The sequence below is a fragment of the Macaca nemestrina genome, chromosome 11 (genome assembly GCF_043159975.1).
Source record: "Macaca nemestrina isolate mMacNem1 chromosome 11, mMacNem.hap1, whole genome shotgun sequence".
In the NCBI taxonomy this organism is placed as follows: domain Eukaryota; kingdom Metazoa; phylum Chordata; class Mammalia; order Primates; family Cercopithecidae; genus Macaca; species Macaca nemestrina.
This window is the reverse complement of record NC_092135.1, coordinates 35,651,927-35,669,609: the sequence shown is the minus strand read 5'-3', so window position 1 is coordinate 35,669,609 and position 17,683 is coordinate 35,651,927. Positions and strand designations below refer to the sequence as shown.

The window sequence follows — 17,683 nt, the reverse complement described above, 5'->3', positions numbered from 1 at the left end:
CTCTGCCTCTAGAAAGAAGGTGTGGGCCCATTCTGCAGGCCCAGAGAATGCAGGGACTGCTGCGGGTTCACATTTCTCAATGGCATCTATTCACATTTTCTGATTCCAAGTCTCAAGATGCCATTTCTTCCTTACCAAGGTCCTGGCTGTTGCATGGGATTGCTGAGGATGTAAATTAGGCTTCCTTTAAGGTCCACTGTTTTGTTTTTGTTTTTGAGATGGAGTCTCACTCTTGTTGTCCAGGCTGGAGTGCAATGGCATGATCGCAGCTCACTGCAAACTCTGCCTCCCAGGTTCAAGGGATTCTCCTACCTCAGCCTCTTGAGTAACTGGGATTACAGGCATGTGCCACCACGCCTGGCTAATTTTGTATTTTTAGTAGAGATGGGGTTTCTCCATGTTGGTCAGGCTGGTCTTGAACTCCTGTCCTCAGGTGACCCGTCCGCCTCGGCCTCCCAAAGTGCCGGGATTACAGGCATGAGACACCAAAGGTTCACTGTTCTTATAGTTGGTCCTGGCCTGGTCTTCAGCATGGTCTTCCTTGGCTGTAGGAAAGGGTGGTTTGTTTGAGAGCTGCCAAGGGACTTTCTGACTTTCTCACTTTGCCTTATGCTGACCAACTGGAGTCTGCCCTTTTCTCCTTTCCATTTATCATGGAACCCATCCACAGCCTTTGTAATGACCGTTTACCTTGTACCTTCAAAAGCCAAAGAAAATTGCACAATCTAGCATACCCCTTCTGTCAGAATCCCATCTGTATTAGTTTCCTAGAGCTTCTATAACAAAATACAGTAAACTGGGTGGCATAGAACATGAGGAATTTATTGCATTGCTGTTTTGGAGACTAGAAGTCCAAAATCAAAGTGTCGGCAAGGTTGGTTCTGAGAACTGTAGGGAAGAAACTGTTCCATGACCTCCCCGTTGGCCTCAAATTGTTCTTGTGGATGCCCTGTGTCTTCACACCATCTTTCCTCTAAGCATGTATGTCTCCGTGTTCAAATTTCACTTTTTTTGTGAGGGCAATAGTGATATTGAATTATGGCACACCCTAATGATATCATTTTAACTTGATTATCTGCAAATATATTATTTCCCAGTAATATCACATTCCCAGGTACTGGGGGTGAAATTCAACATCTTTTGAGGTTACTTAATTCAACCCGTAACATCATCTTAATTCGCTCCAGGTGAAAGTTTTAACAACTGCAATGCTCTAGTGTGTCAGGGACCCTCTGGGCTCCAGATACCACTCTGATGGGGTATCTATTGCCACTTAGCTGGTGACTTAACTCTAGAATCCCATCCTCAGAATCTGCCTTCAAAAATCATCCCTGCCCTCCTGACCAAATACCTCAGGCTGGACTTCCAGAAGCCCACTCTGAGACACAGATCATGAACAAGGTATTTATTAAGGGCCAAGAGAAGAATGCAAGAGAAAAGAATATGAAGAACAGAGAAAGGCACAATTTTAGCCAACTCCCTGGCCTTAGCCAGATCTTTTGGGGAGCTCTAGACCACAAATTATGTCAGAATTTGCCCCATTTTGAGGAAAGGGAATCAGACTTTCAGAATCTTGCGTAGTCATTGGCTATATGCTTCCCTAGACAGATCTACAGTACCAGGCATTCCAGGCTCTCTCTTTGGGAGGGTTGGACTGGCCCAAGGTCAGCCTCTGAAGAAGGTCACAGGAGCAAGCCATTTGGAACAAAGCACAGAGAAGCTACAGGATGCATGCCCATGGCTGGTAAAGTTGATAAGAAGGGGCCCGGGGAGAGCATGGAGAGAGTTCACTACCCAAAGCAATACACTTCTGCCCACTTGTGCTGACAGTTACGAGCATCAACACAGGAATGTTTTAGATAAAACAATATTACTCTCGAATACTGAGGGAAGACCAAGAATGCCTTGAGATAGGACTCAGCATGTCCTGGAAGCAGGGTGCCATTGTGTGGGACGGAGGTGCCCGGCAGAGGTAATTCTTGGATCCGTGGCACCTGCAGTGGACAACTGGCCAGGAGGAGCCACAGGAACCAGCCCCACGGGCTCAGCAATGCCAAACAGCAGCAGCAGGAGGCTCTGAGTAAGACCCTATTTGTGAGAGTCCGCTGAAACTTTAAAGGACAAATGCAAGAGAAGCGGCGGTGAAGATGGACAAAAGGCCTCACAAAAATAGATCTGTAGGTAGAGCCAGAGAAATCAATGCTTATTGTTTTTAATGTGTCATGCTTTTTCTTATTCCTTTTAATGCTAGATGGGGTTGGCAATCCTTTGTTGAGAACAAAAAAATATTTTACATTTTTCCAAGTGGTAAAGAAAAATTTACAGGGCTCATTAGAAATATTTAGTGGATGGAAAGTAGTTCGAAGGAATCGATGAAGTTGAAAATAATAATAAAAATAAATCAGAAAGGGGTAGAGCAAGATAGAAATTTACAGATTTCAAAGCAGGGATACATGAGGGAAAAGGTTACATCAGTTCTCTACTTGAAGCACAGCAGGTGTGCAGGAAGGGAATAACACCCATCCAAATGCTTGTGCTCAAGAGATTCAGGTTTCTCTTAAAGTGAGGTCCTGGGAGTGCAGACTGAATATATTTGAGGAAACCTAGGTTCAGACAGGTTAACTGATTTTTCTCAGAGTTACACAGCTGTGGATTTCACAGCTTAAAAAAAAGTTACAAAAATCCTAATGAGAATTATAACTGAGAAGTAGGTGTCTTTTTTGCTCACAGAATATTCTGTGGCAAATTCTAGACTCAGGTTCTTATAGCCATAGCCCCAAGCTGTGCCAGACATCCACACACACCCACTTTTCCGTTCTCTCCAACAGACCTCAGAAGTTATCTTAATATGTAGTCTACGGCTATTTAGCCAACACCTGCACACAATCATCATTTATAAAATTGCCTAGGCAAACCAACATCAGCTTTGCTATATCTGGGCAAATGTCTCTCCTCTATTTGGCCTTTTAGCCACGGTGTGATGATTGGAATGTGTGTTGCAGAAAGGAAGCTTTTTCTGATACCCATGCAGGGGTAAGGCGGCAAGCCTCTGACGGAGGTAACTTTCTGACTTGTGTTTGGGATCTCTCCAAGCTGCTGAAATAGTACTTGCCGTGTTTCACTGACACATGGAAATTTAACACCTCCAAAGTTAAGCCTGACGTTCTAAGGTGGAATGCTGAAACCGCAGAAAGCAGAGCAAGTGTAGGTGATGATTGCATTTCACCTTCCTAGTGCTTTCATAGGGCGCTTCTGGATTTATGTCTCACTGGGTGAGGCCGCCCTCTCCTGGCCAACGATCCCACTGGCTCAGTCACAGCAGGAAAGCGAGAGTTGCAGGTTGCAGTAAGACAGAGCTCCACTGTCAGGGAAAACTGCTGACAATGCCAAAAGTCAGAATCTCTTCACTGTCTCTTCACATCCTGGCTGTCAGAGAAGCTAACTTTAAATTTTAACTTAAGGAGGTTTGTGTTTTTTATAGAATATTTCAACTCAGAGGGCAAATTTCATTCTAATGTGAGAAAAGCAGTGTTTGGAAAAGACTTGGAAACGTGTGCTTTTGAAGGTGACCTGAGATATGGCTTCCAAAGCTGGCCAATGCTCTCCTGGCCCAGAACCTGACCCCGCTTCATGACAGAAGAAGCTGAATCTCACGCTCTGTAGGAACCTGGCTTGCTCAAACGTGAGCTCCTCGTTCTCAGAGGTGGATCACTATAGTTTGAAGGATCAACATTGATCAAACATACCCATTTCTGCCAGTTTTACTCTCCTCTATGCTGTTACTAAACAAGAAAAGTTATTCTACAATTTATGTATCTTATAAAATAGTAATTAAAGATTTTGGAATATGTGAAAAATTAAACCACCACAATCCCCCTACCTACCTACAGTACTATCATTTTAATGTATTTTCTTTTTCTCATTTTATATGCACATTTACACTAAATGTTTATGTGTACATATATATTTTAGCCTATAATACCTATTTTTATTGTATTATATTACTTCTGATTTAGTATCTATTTTATTTACTATGTAATACATGACATATAAATATTTATTTTATGTTATATTATCACCTTACATTTATAGTTTTCTTCTGTAATGTTGATTAATTATTATGAGTAAATTATATTTAGAGAATATGCTGCAGCATATTGTTATTAAATAACAATAACAATAACAAGATTTATTGTTATTAAAACAAGGAATCTGTACTAAAGTAGATCAGAGTAAGCTCATATCCAATTAAGAAAGCTCTCTGGACGCATATATATTCCACCTTACTCCTGGAAGCGAATGGAGCTACTAAAATGTAACTTACATTCTTCAGTTTTCCATAATCTGTATACCCCTGTTGCCAAAGATACACTACAGTAAGAAAGAAGAGAATTTTATACCTGAAAGATTTTGGTCTGTACTGGTTTGTAAGGAATATTCTCAAAGACTAGCTTCAACTCTGTCTGCTGTTGTTCCTAATGAATTATCCAAGTATCCAAGAGTCTAGGGTTCATGCTGCCTCCAGCCATTGAGACCATTCACCTGGTGAGATGTGTTTGCCCTAATGAAACACGGACCCCCTGGAGAATGTATACCTGTCTGCAGTCATGTTCCATTATGGTTTTGCTTTCAGTTAGCCAATCATATATATAATTCATAGTAAGGGTATCAAGGTCTGTTTTACTCCACCAGCAAGCCATGGCAGTTTGGGAACCAGAGGCATTCAGAGTATCTGAAATCACTCCAAGCCCTAGGGTGGGTTGGACCCACCTGAGAGCCCTACAGGGCGAAGGCAGGCTGTTCTGTGTCTATTTTCTCCCTAAGCCTTTTCATACACACATCTTTGATGAGAGCACCTAAGTGTCATAAAATGCTGACTTTGGACCCGAAGACAAATTACCTTGAATGAGATGGGCTGGGACTTCCAATTAGCAGCAGAAATTCCAGGAATTTCCAGATTACTTGGCACCCATATTATCAACTAGATATAGGGAGTTTGGACTTGAAAATTCAGTAGCATGGGGATGCATGGTGGTGAATTCCTATAATGTTATATTGCCTTGGCATTCATTTTGAATATAAGTTGGACTTTCTCATACAAGAAACAGGGCTTAGTCACCCTTGGCACAGTTTCCAGTTCTCTATTTCATCCGAGTTCCTTAATGTGGTCAATCCAGATATCTGCCTTATACAATTGCCCCCTGTTGACCACCTTCCCTATGGGATAGCTAGATATCACCTATTGGCTTACCCCACTGACTCCTCCATCCCCCACAGACTGCACCAATATGCTGCAGCGACAACCTCTCGGTAACAGTGTGGCCACATAGAACTTGCAACAGCTTGCTGCTTTGAACTCTAAAATTAGAACTCCCATGGAAACCCACTTAGGTAATACCTTGGAGTTCAATAAAAGCTTTAGCACACAGGCCCCTCACTCTCTCTTTTGCTCTCCACTTTCCGGTTCTGGTTGAGCATGTACGTCTAGAATGGCTCCCCCTACCCATTGGCCCTACAAGGAGTGCTGCCCTTTTCTCTTAATCTGTAAGTAATACACTCCTTCTACTATTATATGGTTTTAGTTGCATTGCCTCCTCTGCATCTCACTTGACTGACACACCTGAACCTAACTTCTTTCCAAGGTAAAGCTCTCCTAGACAATGGATATCTTGGTAGAAATAAACTGGACATAGGTCAGACAAGAGCCACAAGGGGGGCTGCTGGTATAAGCATATTTCCTGTGAGTGGGACACCTGGTCATGGGTTGAACTCTTAGGCATTAGGCAACACTTAGGCATTAGGCCATCCACTAGGATAAAGAAGTCACTGTAGACATCCATGACCAAATCACTGGAGCCCTGTCAATGTAGGGTTAGAATTTATAGCCATTTTCCAGAGAGAAACCTCAAAAAAAATTTTTTTTTAAAAATTGCAGTACTTGGCCGGGCGCGGTGGCTCACGCCTGTAATCCCAGCACTTTGGGAGGCCGAGGCGGGCGGATCACAAGGTCAGGAGATCGAGACCATGGTGAAACCCTGTCTCTACTAAAAATACAAAAAATGAGCCGGGCGCGGTGGCAGGCGCCTGCAGTTCCAGCTACTCCAGTTCCAGCTACTCGGGAGGCTGAGGCAGGAGAATGGCGTGAACCCGGGAGGCGGAGCTTGCAGTGAGCCAGGATAGCGCCATTGCACTCCAGCTTGGGCGACAGAGCGAGACTCCGTCTCAAAAAAAAAAAAAAAAAAAAAAAAAAAAATTGCAGTACTCACCCACAGCCTCCTGCTTTTAGAGAAGAGGGTGCCTGCAACTTTCCCACTAGCCTCTCACTCACTGTCATTTCCCATCTCCCCAGGAGGTAAAAACTTTAGCTCACCCCTGCTAAGGAAGGGCAGAAGTGAGAAGAAGCTAGGCAGATGGTTGGCACTGATTACTTCTCATATTTCATCCTAATTTACATTAGTGCTCAACATTGCATCACTGTCTCTGTGTATATAATTTTTTAGTAAAAAAATTTTCTCTTCAATTTTGAGCTTGAAATTTTGAACAATTTGATTGCTATTTGTTGGTCACATTAAGATTCTCTTAAAATATACACACATATTGTTATGTATGTAGCAGGCATATACTAATGTATGTTCTTGTAGAAATATGCCTATGGGTATTTAGTGCTGGAGACAATTACTGTATTTCATTTCAACTTCAGTCCACAGCATGGGACCTCTTCTGAAAGTGCATGTACAAAAATGATCATGTTTAGTATAGCTCAGAGTATTATCTTCCCTTCTCATTCCTGGAGAATATTACATTTTTTCCTCCCTCCAGAATTTTGTAATTACTGTAGGGAAAAGAAAAATTAAATAATGCTAAATTTACCAAGTGCAGATCTTTCAACACTTCACAGGTAAAGTATCACAAAAACATTTTTTTCAAAATGGTTTTGTCACGGCTTTAATTAAAGAATTAGCTAAAGACTTGCTGCCTGAATATGAAATTATGCTATCTCACAAAATCTTTCCTCTGTGATTAAAACTTGTCATCTTCATGTTCTTTTTTGATTTCCTGCTATATAAAAAATATATTTAGGGCAGGGCACAGTGGATCATGCCTGTAATCCCAGCACTTTGGGAGGCCTAGGCAGGAGGATTACTTGAGCCCAGGAGTTTGAGACCAGCCTGGGCAGCACACAGAGACCCCATCTCTATGTGTGTGTGCGTGTGTGTGTGTGTGTGTGTGTAGTGTATATATGTGTGTGTGTCACATATATATTAAAAAAACATAAAAACTAATGTGAATTTCCTTTCCCTACCTGTACTGGAACAAGTTTAAAAGTCCAACACACATAGGGGAAACATTAAGAAATGTAAGTCATCGTCATCATCACGGTCATCTTCACCAAACACTCATTTGGCTGGTAGGAAACAGATTCAAATTGAGTTCTGTTTGACGTCTGAATTCAAGACATTCACATGTTGAAAGCTTAATCCTTTATCCTTTACTGCCTCATGTATTCTGTATAACCAAGAGAGATGATAGACTTCTATTTATTTGTGCCTTTTCTTTGGTTCTACATGGACACCTATTGGTCTTCTACATAAAACTGTATTTATCCCGAGCCAGTCTGGATAGGCTTGTGTTCCTGAATACTAAGAGTTCTTTGAGTAAATGCTATCTCTAGATAATTTTATCCTATGTCATAGGTTTAAATCTTACCCAAATGCTGGTTATTTCTAAACTAACACATCCAGCTTTGACCTCCCCTCTGTGTGCAGATTCAGATACCTGACTGCCAAATTAATACCTCTCCTGGGATATCTGAGAAGCATTCTGAATTCAACCACTCCAAACAGAAACTTTGATTCCTCCCTGCCCCAAATATGATACTTCCTCTCACTTCCAATCTTAGTGGAAATATCATCTCTAACTATGCAGTGACGCAGGCCCTCAATTTAAAAATCAGCCTGGATTCCCTATTTCTAACACACTCCACGTCCATTCCATTGGCAAAGCCTGTCAACTTTTTCTTCACAACACATCCTAAATCGAGTCCTCACCTTTTTTGTAGCTACTACCCCAGGCCATGCTTCCATTATCTCTCTTCTAAATTACTGCAGTCACTTCTGACTGTTCCCTCTACTTCCATTACTATTTTTTTCACCACCTCAATCCCTGGCTATTTTCCAAACAAGAGCCAGAATGATTCTTTCAAAAACATAGATCAGATCACATCATTTCCTGCTCAAATTCTATAACAGATTTTCATCACATGAAATAAATCCGTAAGTTTTTACCATTATCTCCCAGGCCACAGGGAATCTAGGCCCTGCTTATCTTTTGTGTCTGTTACTTACTACTTTTCCCTCTGCCACTCTATATCACTTTTGCACTATTTTTCTTGCCGTTTATTAAACCTCCCAGCTCTTGCGGCCTTAAGGCTTCTGCTTGGCTATTCCCTCTTGCCCCAGATATTGCTGTGGTTCTTTCATCATTTCTTTCACTTCTGAACCTTCTCTCCAACAATACTCTCTCTACACACACATTGTGTCATTCCATATTCAATCACACTTTATTTTTTCCACATAGCCCTTATCACAACCTAACACTATGTTATGCATTTGCTTCTTAACTTGCTTATTGTTTTCTTCATTAGAATGGACACTCCACAGGAGCAGAGATTTTGCCAATTTTGCTCATCCTTGTATTAAAAACATTTTTTAAAGTGCCTGGCACACAGTAGGTTCTAAAAATAAGTGTTGAATTTTAACATTATGCCTTTATTATTTTTTCTAAAATAGGCTTTTATGCTCTGTATTCTTAGATTATGCTGAACACAATTGTCTTTAAGATTTGCAGCATTTGTTAGAAATGCTACTTGTGGTGCTCTGTTAGAAAGTACAGCTCTAAGGCTGGGCACGGTGGCCCACGCCTGTAATCCCAGAACTTTGGAAGATCGAGTCGGCGGGATCATGAGGTCAGGAATTTGAGACCAGCCTGGGCAGCATGGTGAAACCCCACCTCTACTAAAAATACAAAAATCAGCTGGATACGGTGGCACATGCCTGTAATCCCAGCTACTCAGGAGGCTGAGGCAGGAGAATTGCTTAGCCCCAGGAGGTGGAGGTTGTAGTGAGCCAAGATCGTGCCACTGCACTCCAGCCTGGGTGACAGAGCGAGACTCTGTCAAAAAAAAAAAAAAAAGAAAGAAGGAAAGAAAGAAAGAAAGAAAGAGGGAAGAAAGGAAAAGAAAGAAAGAAGGAAGGAAGGAAGGAAAGAAAGAAAGAAAGAAAGAAAGAAAGAAAGAAAGAAAGAAAGAAAGAAAGAAAGAAAGAAAGAAAGAAAGAAAGAAAGAAAGAGAAAGAAGAAGAAAGAAAGAAAGAAAGGAAAGAGAAAGAAAGAACAGATATAAGAATGGTACGATAAAAGTATGGGAGGCTACAGTTGAATATGGCTTTAGTTCTCATTTTGAACATCAGTGTAACAGCCACGGTAGATTAATGGCTTCCCTACTTTTTATTTTTAAAAGTATTACTGATTACATTACGCGTATTTTTCTTTCATATCTCTTACATCTTATTCCATGAAATAAGTACATTTTTTTCTGCCTTTTCTTCCTGCTGAATGTTTATTCACACTTCAAAATGCAGGGAAGGGCCGGGCGCGGTGGCTCAAGCCTGTAATCCCAGCACTTTGGGAGGCCGAGACGGGCGGATCACGAGGTCAGGAGATCGAGACCATCCTGGCTAACACGGTGAAACCCCGTCTCTACTGAAAAATACAAAAAAAAACCTAGCCGGGCGAGGTGGCAGGCGCCTGTAGTCCCAGCTACTCGGGAGGCTGAGGCAGGAGAATGGCGTGAACCCGGGAGGCGGAGCTTGCAGTGAGCCGAGATCCGGTCACTGCACTCCAGCCTGGGCCACAGCGCAAGACTCCGTCTCAAAAAAAAAAAAAAAAAAAAAAAAATGCAGGGAAGATGTTAGCTTCATCAACAATCACTGTTACAACTTTTTCTTCCTCTTCCAATATATAGCTAATTATATACAATCTTACTATAGAATTTATTATGTTATTGCAATCTGATTATTAAATAAACTAGATTTCGTGAGATGAAAGCAGAAAACATAGCTACTCACTTTATCCACTAACTTTCAAATTCCCACACCCAGAGGTTAGTTTCAGAAGATCATAGAATTTGCCATTGTGTTCAGGTACTGAGGATCTCACCTTCAAGTAAAAAAAAGGATTATCTGACACTGTTTTAAAACTATATTTGGAAATACCAAGAATTTAATAACCAAGATAACTTTGAAAAAGAACAAAGTTTGAGGATTTACATGATTAAATATCAAAACTTACTAAAAAGCTAAAGTAAATCAAACAGTAAAGTATTAGAACAAGCATGGACACATAGAATAATAAAACAGAAAATAGACATTTCTATGTATAGTCTCCTGATTTTTGACAAAAGTCCTACTACAATTTAATGTGTAGAATGGCCTTTTCAATAAAAGTTGCTTCATCAACTGGATATCTATGAGGAAAAATTTATTTTTACCCCTCCTCCTACCCCATAAAAAAGCAAGTTTGTGATTTGCAAAAATCACATCAACTATATCTGAGACCTTGGTGAGAAATGTAAAATAATGTAGCCTCTTAAAAGAGAACATAGGACATTATTTTTGTAACGTTGGGATAGGCAATGATTTTCCAAACTGCACACAACTATAACTAACTGTGATTGATAAATTAAATTTTCATAAAATTAATTTCTGCTTATCAAAACACAGCATTTAGAGAGTGAAAAGCTCAGCCACACACTGGGGAAAATTTATATATAAAACTAAGGATTTGTATCCTGAATATATAAAAAGAAGCTACTCAATAAAAATGGTCAAAGTGGTCAAAAGACTAGAACAGGAACTTCACACACACAGGTAAACACACACACACACACACACACAGAGTCAATACGACATCATTACTTATTGGGGAAATGCAATGAGACACCACTACACAATGACTCAAACTTAAAAGACTATTCAATGTAAAATTTAATAAGTGAGGAAATGGAGAAACTAGAACTCTCGTACACTGCTGACTACAGTATAAAATTTTACATACACTTAGGAAACTTGTTTAGCAGGATCTACTTGTTTCAGTGTTCACTGGTGGTCAGGTTGTGCTGCAGGATAGACTGTCACATGAATGTGATCAAATGTGGTCAAGGTTAACAGGCAAAGAAGTGCCACCCAGCGGAGAGACCAGTGCATGATTTGAGGTCACTGAGAGCAGACAAGCTGCTTAGCAGGCTCAAATGATACAGTGTTTACTTACACCAAAATGAGAGAGAGAGTGTGTACGAGATCCAGTCCCTTGAAATGTGCCAGTCCCCCATAGACAGCAGATCCACTCCAAAGCCAAGGAGGGCAGTATGGCTGCAGGCATCCCACTTTATGCTGCAGTAGAAGACCTCCCACCAACACCCACCCTTCCCATTCCCTCCCCCAACTGTGGGATCTGAAATACAAAAAGCCGGGGAGAACCAATGATATACTCACTTAATCAGAACAAAGGAGTGCACACATTGAGTTGGAGGCAGGGAAAGATAGACCCACACAAGGTGACAAGCCCAGTTCAAGGTGCGAGGACTCTATCTCTTGATAAGGAAGTGTTTCAGGCCCAAGCCCAATCTTATGTAGCTGAGTGGGGGTGAGTTTGAGACTGCCTTTCCCTATATTACTAGTGTTTAATGTGGTCTTCTGTGACCCAGCAAGTCCACTCTTATGCACTTTACCTGTGAGAAACACATGTACAAATATGTTCATAGTAGTTTAACCCCTAATAGTCAAAGCCTGAAAACAACCCTTCCATCACTAGTGGAATGGATAAACCAGTGGTGATACATTCCCACCACGGGAATCTATACAGAAGTAAAAACACACTACTGACCACCCAACCCTCAGTGTGACACCTACAGACATAATGTAGGGGAAAGAAGCCAGACACAAAAGGTTTCGTAATGGATAATTCCGTTTATGGAGCGTTCAAGAAGAGTTAGCCATCTAAAGTGATAGAAGTCAGGATATTGTTTGTTTCCTGAGAAGTTCTGGCTAGGGTTTACATGGGTAGAGATAAGAAAAAAGTCATCCAGCTGTACATTTAGAATTATTGACTTATGCATTGCATGTTTGCAAAAAAGAAAAAAGTGCAGCCTAGTCTAAAACTTCATTTCCAGCTCCCCGTCCCACTCCCAGGCTTGATGTGAGGTTCTCCAGGCTTGCAGAGGGGTAGGGAGGAGCACGTGCACTTTTCTTCTTTCTTCCTTTATTCCAGCCTTACCTGCTTTCTAGCTGACCTTCAGGTCAGGCACAGCAGTGAAAGAGGATTTGAAGAAAAGGCCAGATGTTTCTGGACTGGAGCTTGTGTGACAAATTCCGAAATTCTGCCCCTTTAATCCTTGAGTGGTGACTGTGTACTGGACAGCCTCCCAGGGCACTGAGCCTTTGCAGGAGCAGAGCTCTCCAGGGCGGACTCTTCCCGGCGGTGTGGTGCCCCTTCCAGGCGTCTCTCAGTCACCTTACCCTGAGCCAGCTCTCTGGGGCCAAGTCTCTTAAGATGACTACAGTTCTGCTACCTCCCATGCACTAAACTCTTCCTACACAAAAATCCCGCTACCTCTGTCTCTATAGAATTACGAACTCTTCTTATCATGTCGTTCTGCCTGCGCTCCATCACACAAAACACTTCAGCTTCTTTCACAGAGAGGACTCCTGTCAACAAGAGTCACGCCCTGTTCCTGACTCCTCAACTCCAGGGCTTCTGGTTTTGTTTTGTTTTGTTTTTGAGACAAAGTCTTGCTCTGTCGCCCAGGCTGGAGTGCAGTGGCTGGAGCTCAGCTCACTGCAAGCTCCGGCTCCCGGGTTCACGCCATTCTCCTGCCTCAGCCTCCCAAGTAGCTGGGAATACAGGCGCCCACCACCACGCCCAGCTTATTTTTTTACTTTTTGTATTTTTAGTAGAGCCGGGTTTTCACCGTGTTAGCCAGGATGGTCTCGATCTCCTGACCTTGTGATCCACCCACCTCGGCCTCCCAGTGCTGGGATTACAGGCATGAGCCACCCCGCGGCCTCCGCTTCTGTTCATTAAGCCATTCTTTGGATGCACTTTCACTCTTCTTGAGGTGATGAGGGAGCAAGGTCCAAGGAAAGGGGAAGAGCACAATTTGCCCACAATTCTCTTCAAGGAAAACCCCACCAATTTCATTTTCTCAATATCCTGGCCTCCTCTTTGCAGATGCTCTTGTTTGGAGGTGGCTATAGGCTAAGGTTTGCAGAATCAGCTCCGAGACCACCCTGACTGGGAAGTCAGATGAGATGGTCTGTCCTCTTCAACTAATGCCCATTGTCGTTACTGTGGAGTATCAAAAGAATAACGGACATCACTGGAGAAAATGCACTTAACATCCTGTTATAAAACAAAAAACGTATTTTTAATTATTTTTTCACATGACTACTTTTCTCTCCACCCCCTACTTTATTCACACATGGAGAACAGACTGAGATGCATGTATTTGTATCCTACATGCTTAGTATCTGATATGGACTGATTGCTCGAAAACAATTCTTGAGAGTTTATATTCATTTAGGAACAACACACCAGTCTTCTAAACTTCTTCTAATTTAGACATGTATAAAAGTACAACAGCAATGCATCTGTATCTGTCAGAATAAGCTAGCTTATGCTACAATTGTATATAAAACAATAGCCTCAGTGACTTAAAACACAAAAGCCTCATTTCTCATGCATGCTACATGTGCATTGCAATGGAGTTTTGTGCATCATAATGACTCAGGGATCCAGGCTGACTGAGGGTCCATCTCTACCCGTTTCTATGACCACAAACACAGGTGGAAAGGGAGGGAAATGTGAAGGACATGCTGGTTTCACAAGATTTTGCTCAGGAGACACATGTCAATTTCCCTCACAGTTCATTGATCAAAGCAAGTTGAAAGGAGAAGATAGATATGCATGAGGTAGAGAATTCTAATCCTTTCCTAAAGAGATAATGAATATTGCTCCCAAATATTTTCCCCAAAACTAGAAGAAAAGGCTTCAAATTCAATAAATCAAGCTGAAAGCCTATACTCTTAATCCTATCAATCTATCTGAAACATACTGTGTAATTACTATACATAACTATATATACTGTCTCTGAACACATGCAAACATATACATACTCACACAAATACATAAATAGATGTATATTCCTTTTTAGAGTATTCCAAAATGTAAAACCTTTTCTAGATTTCTGTCCACATCTAGACCCCCTTTTGTCCTAATATTACAAACTTGGTGCTTGTTCTTTCAATCTGCACATTTTCATAGTAAAGATATTAATAAAAATATATTGTGCTTCATATTTAAATAAAATATTTTGTCACTTGCTTCTTTTACTCCACATTACATTTTTAAATTAACTACAGATATTGTTAATTCTTCTTAAGTTTAATTGATATTATTTTATAGTCACACTGCAAAGACACTGGATCATATACTTGATTTATCAAGAGTCCATGAGTCAAAGACTTTTTTATTCTGCTTTAAGGTTTCTTTTCTTAAAAAAAAATTAGGAAATCTCGACAAATGCCAAAGCAAATGTGTTCTGTGGCTTTTTTCAGTTTTGTCAATGATGTAATCGGGAAGAGAGACTTTCAGTCAGAGCAGGAGGGCACCACGTTAAGTTACAAAGTTGATGCACAATTATTTATTCTAATCCTGAAAAAAGTTGAAAAGCTCTGCATATCACAAAAAACCCAGCAACTAGAAGATACCACATATTACAATATGTCCCAATACATGGCTTCAAAGACTAGAAACCAGGGTACTCATAAGTTATCAGATATCTTCTGGATGTTCTAGATGATATAACTAGCTGCTATGGTTTGGATATCTGTCCTTTGCCTCATATTTCATTTGGATCCCCAGTGTTGGAGGTGGGGTCTATTGAGAAGTGTTTGGGTTATAGGAGCAGATCTCTCGTGAATAGACCAATGCCCTCCCTCAGTGTGAATGAGTTCCCACTCTTAATTTCTGCAAGAGCTGGTTGTTGAAAGAACAGGGCACCTCCCCCTCGCCCTCTTGCCTCCTCTCTCGTCAGGTAATCTCTGTACTGGCTGATGCCTTTCGCCATGAGTGGAAGCAGCCTAAGGCCCTCACCAGATGCAGATGCCCGATCTTGAACTTTCCCACCATAAGAAGAGTGAACCAAATAGGTCTTTTTTCCTTATAAATTACCCAGCCTCAGGTATTCTTTTGTATCAGTATTAAACGGACTAAGGCAATAGCGATGCCAATTCTGTAAACAAGAATATCAAGGGTTCAAAAATATAATTATCTTTTTCATTACTTCAACACAACTTTGAGTCTGAAATAGTCACTAGTACTTGCAACAAAGCACTAGTACAAAGCATTTCTGTTTGAAATATATTATCAAAATAAACTTTCAAAGGCGCAGTCAAAAATGAACGCCTATAATCATACAATAAAATTTCGGGAGACTACTGTAACTATTTTAAGATTTATGTTTTCTTTTTAAATTCAGAAGTAAAAGTTTTCTTCTTTAAGCAGAAACATTTGGTTTTAGGAAACATATTGAGATTTGACCCCTTTAAGTTTCCTATTTTTATAATCTGATTTTAATTTGTTGCTGTCACACATGTTAAACAATATATTTTATGCTGGAGTCAAAATTCGTCAGATTTCTCTGAATCCAAAGGTTTTAAGAGAATTTCCAAAGGTTTTAATTTCCAAAGGCTTCCGAAGTTTTAAGACAATTTGTAATTAGACAGGGGCTATAGAATGTTGTAATTTACTCTTATAGGTAGATCAGTGATTATTACATTTCATAATATGTATTAAGAAAAAATCAGTTTAATTAACACAAACATATACATTTCTTGGAAATACTGATTGTTTTCTCAGCTAAACAATTTGGTAAGGGATCTTCTTTCTTGTTAAGAAGAAAATGTACGGAGGGAAATTCTACTTTCAGTAATTTCTACCTCTTTCATCTAGTCTTGTATTAAACACTGACGAAAGTTCAGAGACGATGTATGCATAGGCCCTGATTGCATGTACTCCTTTTGTAATTGGTTATAAATTTGATTTTCATGTGATTAGCTGAGAAAATGATCTATTTATGGACAAGATTTTAACAGCTGTGAAGAGTACTTCATCAAATCTAAGACACCATCAAATTACCACTCTTCCTTCTTTTATGCTCCTCCTTCCATTTTTTTTTCTTAGAGAAGTAACAGCACGTTTATGAAAAGCTTTTGTTTTCTTCCAATATTGCATAATATTGGCTGGGTCAAGTTATATGTTCTTTGTTATTTTTACGTTCACATTTTAAATGTTTATTTTTATATTGTTTTACATCAAGAATGAATTTAATATTTAATCAAACACCATTTTGGCCTCTATTCATAACGTCAACGTTTTTCATCTGATTTACTGATATGATGAAAAATATAGTGACTTAATATTGAATTATTCTTTAAGTTCTTGAGTAATCTCTGCCTGACCCTATTTTATACTCCTTTTTAAATTTAGTAAATTGAATTTTTAATAGTTACAGTTTTTCATTTTGTTTTTCAATAATTTATTTTTAATGTTTCTTTTTGTTAACATGAACTTCTCAAAAGGAATTTTAAGCTATTTTTAATATTTTTATTTATTTACTTGTTTTTATATCCTGGTGGAGTTTAAATAGCCTAGAATCTGTTGTTTCAATATTTAAATGTACTCTTGGTAGAGCATTCTGGGTCTTGTGCAGCTAAGAGAAATAAATTTTTATGTATTTCATCAAATAATAGAGACATTTAAAGTTATATTGTTCTGAATAAAATTTGGCTATTTACAAGTTTTGGAAAAAATAATTCTTTGACTGTTTTTATTTTTAGAGTAATATGCCATTGCAGCTCTTATTTCTTACTTGATGTGTTGAAATTTTACAAAATATTTTACTCAAATATTTTGGAGCTAAAATATTTTTTATTTTTATTTTTCTATTTTTGGTTATCTCTCAATTTATTCCAATGTGGCCTGGCAACATTGGCACTAAAATTTCATGACTGATTTTTTTCTGTATGTTTTAGTATGTCAATTTGTAGAAAAGCTCCATTACAAAAGAATATTTGTACATCTTTTATAAGATTTCACGTAAGATGTATGTTACTGATTATATTATTTAAATATGCTATATCCATGATTTCCTTTGGTTTAAATTGTTTGCAAATGACTTAAGAATGTATGTTAAAATAATTTCCTAAAAATTTCATTTTATTTTACATATTGCAATGTTATGTTATTATATGGTTAAGTGTTTACAAACAATACAATTATCCATGGAACACCTCATATCAACTTTATTGTTTGGCCTTAAGTTCTCTTCATCAAACATTAATATCATCGTTCCTTCGCTCTATTAATGCCCATGCCTCCTCCTCCTCCACACCAGCCCATAAAATCAGAGGATCGATCAATTAACTGCTTTAAATAATATGTAAAATGAAACACTTGCATGGATGTCCATAGGATATTTTCCTCACTACAGGCAGAGCTTTACTATAATAATGAGACGTTTGATTATGAATAAAGAATCAAGTAAAAGGAGGTAATTGGATGAGAAGAC

General features: G+C 39.5%; 2 long non-coding RNA genes across 2 annotated transcripts in view; one reads left to right on the top strand and one right to left on the bottom strand.

Moving 5' to 3' along the window:
• The window catches only part of LOC112422977 (uncharacterized), a 51,232-nt gene extending 36,836 nt beyond the window's left edge, over positions 1 to 14,396 (top strand). Inside the window, exon 3 of the long non-coding RNA XR_011609722.1 lies at positions 13,285 to 14,396. This is a non-coding gene — a long non-coding RNA (uncharacterized lncRNA). The remainder of the gene's footprint in view (positions 1 to 13,284) is intronic.
• On the bottom strand, positions 7,311 to 13,123 carry LOC139357091 (uncharacterized). The gene is made up of 3 exons (XR_011609721.1): positions 13,073 to 13,123; positions 10,125 to 10,215; positions 7,311 to 7,506 (listed from the first exon to the last, which is right to left on the bottom strand). It is a non-coding gene; the product is annotated as an uncharacterized lncRNA (long non-coding RNA).
• Positions 14,397 to 17,683: the final 3,287 nt, after the last annotated feature.